Source organism: Chrysemys picta, chromosome 10 (assembly GCF_011386835.1).
Source record: "Chrysemys picta bellii isolate R12L10 chromosome 10, ASM1138683v2, whole genome shotgun sequence".
NCBI lineage: Eukaryota > Metazoa > Chordata > Testudines > Emydidae > Chrysemys > Chrysemys picta.
The window spans coordinates 82157047-82163046 of NC_088800.1; positions in this window are offsets into that span (position 1 = coordinate 82157047).

The following is a 6000-nucleotide window of genomic DNA, read 5'->3' on the forward strand; positions in this document are numbered from 1 at the left end:
GATTTTATCGGGACATCTGGTCACCCTATTCAGCACAGCACTTAGACATGTGCTTAACTCTAAACAAGAGCTTAAGTCTCATTGATTTAATAGGAGTTAAGTACATGTTGAAGTGTTTTTATGGACGGGGACCCTTAAGATATTGTGCAGTGTTGCTGTACAGAGTTCCACCACTGCAGCATTCCTCCCCAGAGCTGGCTGCATTTCAATGGCCAGAATATGTAGCGCTGGGGAATCTGATGGGATGAAAGGTGCTGTATATATGTAATATTGTAAATAGTGTTAGAATTCATTGTCAAAGGCTTTAGTCCACTAATGCCTAGAAGTGGGACAAATACAAAACAGGAGGGACATGAGGAAAATAAGCAGCTCAGGGAATTTTAAATTGCTATTAAATGTATTTCATATAATTAATTATATTGAGATATGAAAGAAATAATATTAGAGTCACTAACATTTTCTCAGTGTCATCATGAAGAATTTTTGCCATGAATACAGGTAATGATTACAAGACAAACCAACATACACACCTTGTTTTTTCAATGAATACTAGAGTGATGGATAGTAAATGCAGACAGTACAGCTTACTCTACTCTTACTACTGCATTTGGATTACTATTGAATACCACAGAGCTTTGCTTCATGCATTTTTTTTAAATAAGGGAACACCAAGTCTGGGCGGGCATCTGAGTCTAAAATGAGCCATTCTCCTTAAGAAAGGAGGGACAAGGGAGAGATTGTGCATGGTCCTCAGATCCTGTGCAATGCTATGTTACCTTATTTCACCGATCTGCTGTACAGAATAGGTCCTGTTCTGTTGGACACATGGGGGTGCAGCCTAGAAGCGCAGCGCGTGTTCCATTGCAGGCAGCACCTGGCAGAGAGGTGTTTTCATAATGAGAATCTGGGTTGATTGACAAGATAATGGCAAAAAAGCAAAACTCTGCTGCCCTTCATGCTCTTCGTAGCCTGGGAGATGGGAATGGGACCAGCCAGCTGAGGAAGCCAGCTAGCACCCGCCCGCTCTCTGGACGTGATAGCTTCCTGGCTCAAGATACCGTGTCATAACACCTGGGTGCAGCAGGGAAGTGAGTTCCCATGAGCCTCCAGGATAAGGCTGCTCGTGGGAGCTCACTAGTCTGGCTGCTTCTGTGCAGATTCTCATGGTGACACAAGGCTCATTGGGAATAATACCTGCCTCCTACAAAGCACTTTTCAAAGTGCACCCCCCTCTTTAACCGCACAACACCCCGTGAGGCACGGCAGTGCTATTCTCCCCAGATGGGAAACTGAGGCACAGAGAGGAAAATTGACTCGCTGAGGTCACACAGGAAGTCTGGGGCAGAGTAGGGAATTGAAGCAAAGTCTCCCAAGTCAGAGGCTAGTGCTCTGACCAGGGGTCCACCCAGCATTCTTCATGGCTCACCTCCCTGCATGGAAAAGCATCTGAAGTGCTCACAGGCATGTACAGACTCAGGCTAGAAGAGGTCAACCAGAAATCCGGCCAACCTTCAGCCAACCCTGCCCAGCAACCACCAGCTTCTGGCCAAGGCCACCTATTTGAATAGGGGTGGAGGAACCCACCCTACGTGGTTCTGATGGGCAGGAAATGAGATGCAGAGCCACGCATCGCAAAACCCACCATGACAACTGTCCCACTTGTCAGTAGCCTACTGAATGGGCTGGGGAAACCGAACTCCCATCTCACCCTTCCCAGGGCAGGCTAGGGGCACTGCCAGGGTGGATGAGCCCTGCATAGCTATGGTCACACAAAGGGTTAAATCTCGCCATGGGACAATTCATTCTGTCAGAGTAGCACCCCCCTGGCCCTGATCCTTGGGTCTCGCTTGCTGAGCGAGGTACAGAATTCACAGGGGGAGAGGCGGGGGGAGGGAGATGGCTTTTGACCGCACCTTTGTAATTTGTTGGACTAGCCTCCGTCATGGAGGTTTTTCGCCTTCCTCTGCAGCGTGGGGCACGGGTCACTTGCTGGAGGATTCTCTGCACCTTGAGGTTTTTAAACCATGATTTGAGGACTTCAATAACTTAGGCATAGGTTAGGGGTTTGTTACAGGAGTGGGTGGGTGAGATTCTGTGGCCTGCGTTGTGCAGGAGGTCAGACTAGATGATCATAATGGTCCCTTCTGACCTTACAGTCTATGAGTCTTTAAGTAGGATAGCCCAAAGGTTACTCTAATTTGCACCCAGGAGGCCATTCCAACAGCTGAGATTAGCTGGAGCACGCTCTGGCCACACCCCTTTCCCTGGCCACAGCCACTCCAACAGGGGTTGCAAAGAGACAAGGCATAGAGACATATGCATTGGCCTGCCTGTTAAGCTGGCTTCTTGGCTCCTTTTCCGTTCTGCGGGGACATGGGAATCTGGTCCCAAACTTTCTAGACAGAGAACAAAAATCCAAGGTCCGAGTTCTGTTTGGCTCTGTCACACGGCACGTCCTGAGCTGCCACATGGTTTGTTTTTTTGTGTCTATTTTATTCTCCCGGGCATGCCAGGAGCAGGGCCAGAATAACTTTGCAGTGAGAGTCTGTACTGTTTGCTTACCGCAGGCTTCCGGTTACTTAGGAACACAGCTTGAAAGGCTCTGGCCTGAGTTGTGCAGGAGGTCAGACTCGATGAGCAGAACGGGCCCTTCTGGCCTTAAAAGTCTATGTATCTATTTTAAATTCAAAATTGCCATTGAAGGAGACAAAACCCAACCCTGTTATTTTAGTGGAGCAGGGAGTTTGTGAGTTTCCCGAAACCCAAAACGAAAGGAGGGCTAGAGGGGTTTGTAAAACCCAATGTGTTTGGGTGCTTTCCCCCCTCAACTCCATGAACAGTCACCCGCCACTAGTTAGTATCTGCAGGTGTATCTGTTATGGAATCTGGGATCTCTTATCCAGCAATTATTATCTATGGGCCAAGGGTCTCAGTCACCTGAGAAAAGAATTCTCACTCAAGACCCTGATCACTGCTGCTACTGAAAATTATCCTTGGGGATCAGAGAGAAAACAGCAGACATACTCTAAACACTCAGACAAAGATGTAGATTCCAGCCATTCAGACCATGCTACTGATGAACGATACTTTTGCAAAAGGCTTGTAACAGGATGCATTAAAAATCCTAATTAAGACCCCCCCAGAAAGGAAGAGAGATGGCCCTGAGTCATTAAAATACATCCCTGCATTAAAAGCTTAATAGGCAAGGTTTAATGGATAAAGTCAATTTAATTATTCATCCTAAAAAAGCTTGTACAAATATCAAACACGTTTATTAGTATTCATGCAGCCGGTACCATCTTGTAATAATGACAGATTAAGGGCTGCATCTAATTGCATTGGGGATGGATTCAGATTTCTGTGGGGGATATTTTCCACCCTAGCAAAGAGAATTAAAATCGATACAGTCAAAGGTTTAACCTTGAAGCATGGAACAGCTGTAGAGCAGCGTCAACCAGTAATTGTCATGAGGTCTTCTCCCACCTCCTTCCCCTACAAAATAGGTTTTCTAAGTATTGTTTATTCTTCATTTCTCAAGGCTTCTAAGAAGGCTCCAGTCGAGCATAGGACGAAGGGATTATGACCCTCCTGCATTCACTGCATTTATTAAAACGCAGGTTTGGGTGATGCATCGACAGGAATGGAGTGTAAAAAAAACCCCATAAAGCTGAAATTAATCAAATAATTAAATAATAATGTTCTGCAGTTACTCAGAGCTTTGCATTTGGGATCTTAATTAACTTAAACCTTACAACAACCCCTGCGATAGCTCAGTGTTATCCCCATTTTACCAGGGGGGGAACCTGCCACACAGAGAAGTGAAGTGATTTGCTCACACAGCAAGTCAGTGACTGACCTGGGATTAGAACGCAGGAATTCCTAGCTCCCAGGGCTGTGCTCAAACCATTAGACGGCGCTTCCTCTGAAATTCCAAATAAGGTTTTCTTTGCAGTAGTTATGGTCTAAGAGCTCAGAGACTCACTTCAGCACTGGTTTAACTAAAGGTGTCACGTTAAACTGAGTTAAAACAATGCAACTGCGTGTGTGGACACACACATTATTTAAACGGAGGTTGCCGTACAAAGAGACACTAGATTAACATCACATCCTTCGTCAAACTAATGCAACGTTGTGTGGTTAGACTAGGTCTTAGGCCACAACAAGGACACAAAAGCCAATTAGGCTATTGCTTCCAATTAATATTAGAGATTCACCTAGGTGGCGCTTGAGCTGCAAGGAGGCCACGTTCCTTTGGGATTTGCCATGATGAGGATGATTCCAATTAACGTATTTTTTACAGTTGATGCCAAACAGCATTCAAAAGGTGTCGACCCGTGTGACTGGGGTGTGATCACGAGAAAGACCTCCGAGAAAAGCCCTGTGGACTGGCAGATCATGGGAATCCTCCAAAGCTACTTGATGAATTTGGGGCGCAGGTGGGCTGTCTTGCTGTGGGAATGGCAGTCTGTTTTGCTGCACGTTGCGAGAGCTCTGCGAAATCAATACGCAGTGAGCATGCAGGAGGAAGTCACAGTCACTGGAAGGAAAAGGGAACATGACTGTCCTTGGGAAAGACCTTGGCTGGACATTGACTAACTTATCTCAAGAGTTAACGCTCCATCTGCCGCATGATGTATGTTCCCGCTGCGCTGACAGGATGCCTGAAAGTTGCATAGGCTGAAAACTTCCCTTACATGGGAGAAGTCTACTGTCTTCCTCCTAGGCCTCCAGTGATTAAGTGTTCAATTAAATTACTCTCTTAACGAGCTTGGGCTATAAATGGTGGTGCTGAATCTTCAGTTGTACTTCTTGCCAAAAGATTTTTCAATTTGTTTGTGACTCAGAAGGGAGGATCATGGGGAAGTAAAATCATCAAGGCATTAGAAAGTGTGGTCCAGGTGTAGAATTGTCACAGCATCAAAAGCGTGAAAGGAAGAAATAATGGATTTGATTAATGTCACCTCCTTTTATGGCTGCAACTCGCTCACGATCTTCTCCAATTTATTCATAAATCAAAACAATCCTGATACAATGAGTGCACCTTCGGTTTCAAACTGAGACTCTTATCATTCTGAATAGTCACTGAAAATGTGCTGTTTTGACCTAAGCTCCAGCCAGTGAACTGCTTTGTGGGGCTGTCTGGGGCAGGTGAATGCAAAAGGGCACAAACACGAGTGAAATAAAAACGATTAACAGTTTGAACAGCTGTTTACAGACAATTTACTGCAGCTTTTGCCCAGCTCCGGCTTTCCTATTTTGCAGGCCACTGTGCTGCGAAATGTTACCAGTGAGGTATGCCACAGTGCACAGTAATCTACACTGCAAAATGTATTATACATACAGTCTGCTTTTTTTTGTTTTTTTCTGTAGACCAGTTGTTTTTACAAACGCTCTTGTGGCTTCAGTTGATTTGGCGTAGCCTGGTATTTTAAACGTGTTCCGGTCTGAGTGATGGAGGAGCAAGTTTTCAACCCTGTTTCTGATCCAAGCAGGGGGGCAGAATTGTAGGATGGCTCGGGGGAAAAACAAACCAGAGCCATGTGGCGAGATGCGGTTTTTAGGCCGGCCACTCCTGATCCTTTAAGATACGACAACGAAGCTCTGAAATGTAACGGACGGTGCCCTCGACGACACTGTGTTTTCAAAATCCCTTCTGTGAATGGCAACTTGTCCTTTGCTACCGAGATTAATTCTTGACCACTATTTGCAGAGCTCGGTTGGAATTGCTCAGTCCTAAAAACACCAAAGCAAATTCTCAAGCCTCGTATTGTTGAGTGCTTTTAAAATATCCTTTCTGAACTTACGGTACCTGACCCAGGGCACTCACGCGCTTTCTGAGCAGCAGACAGCATCAAGGGCAGACGAGTAAACGGTCTTCCAGGAGCACTGCAATTGCAATCGTGGTGACTTACTGATGAGGGTTGCGCTAAAATCAATACTACATCCTTCCTGTTTCGCCTTAATTGAGTGGTTCCCGGTACAGGACTAGGTGACAGCACT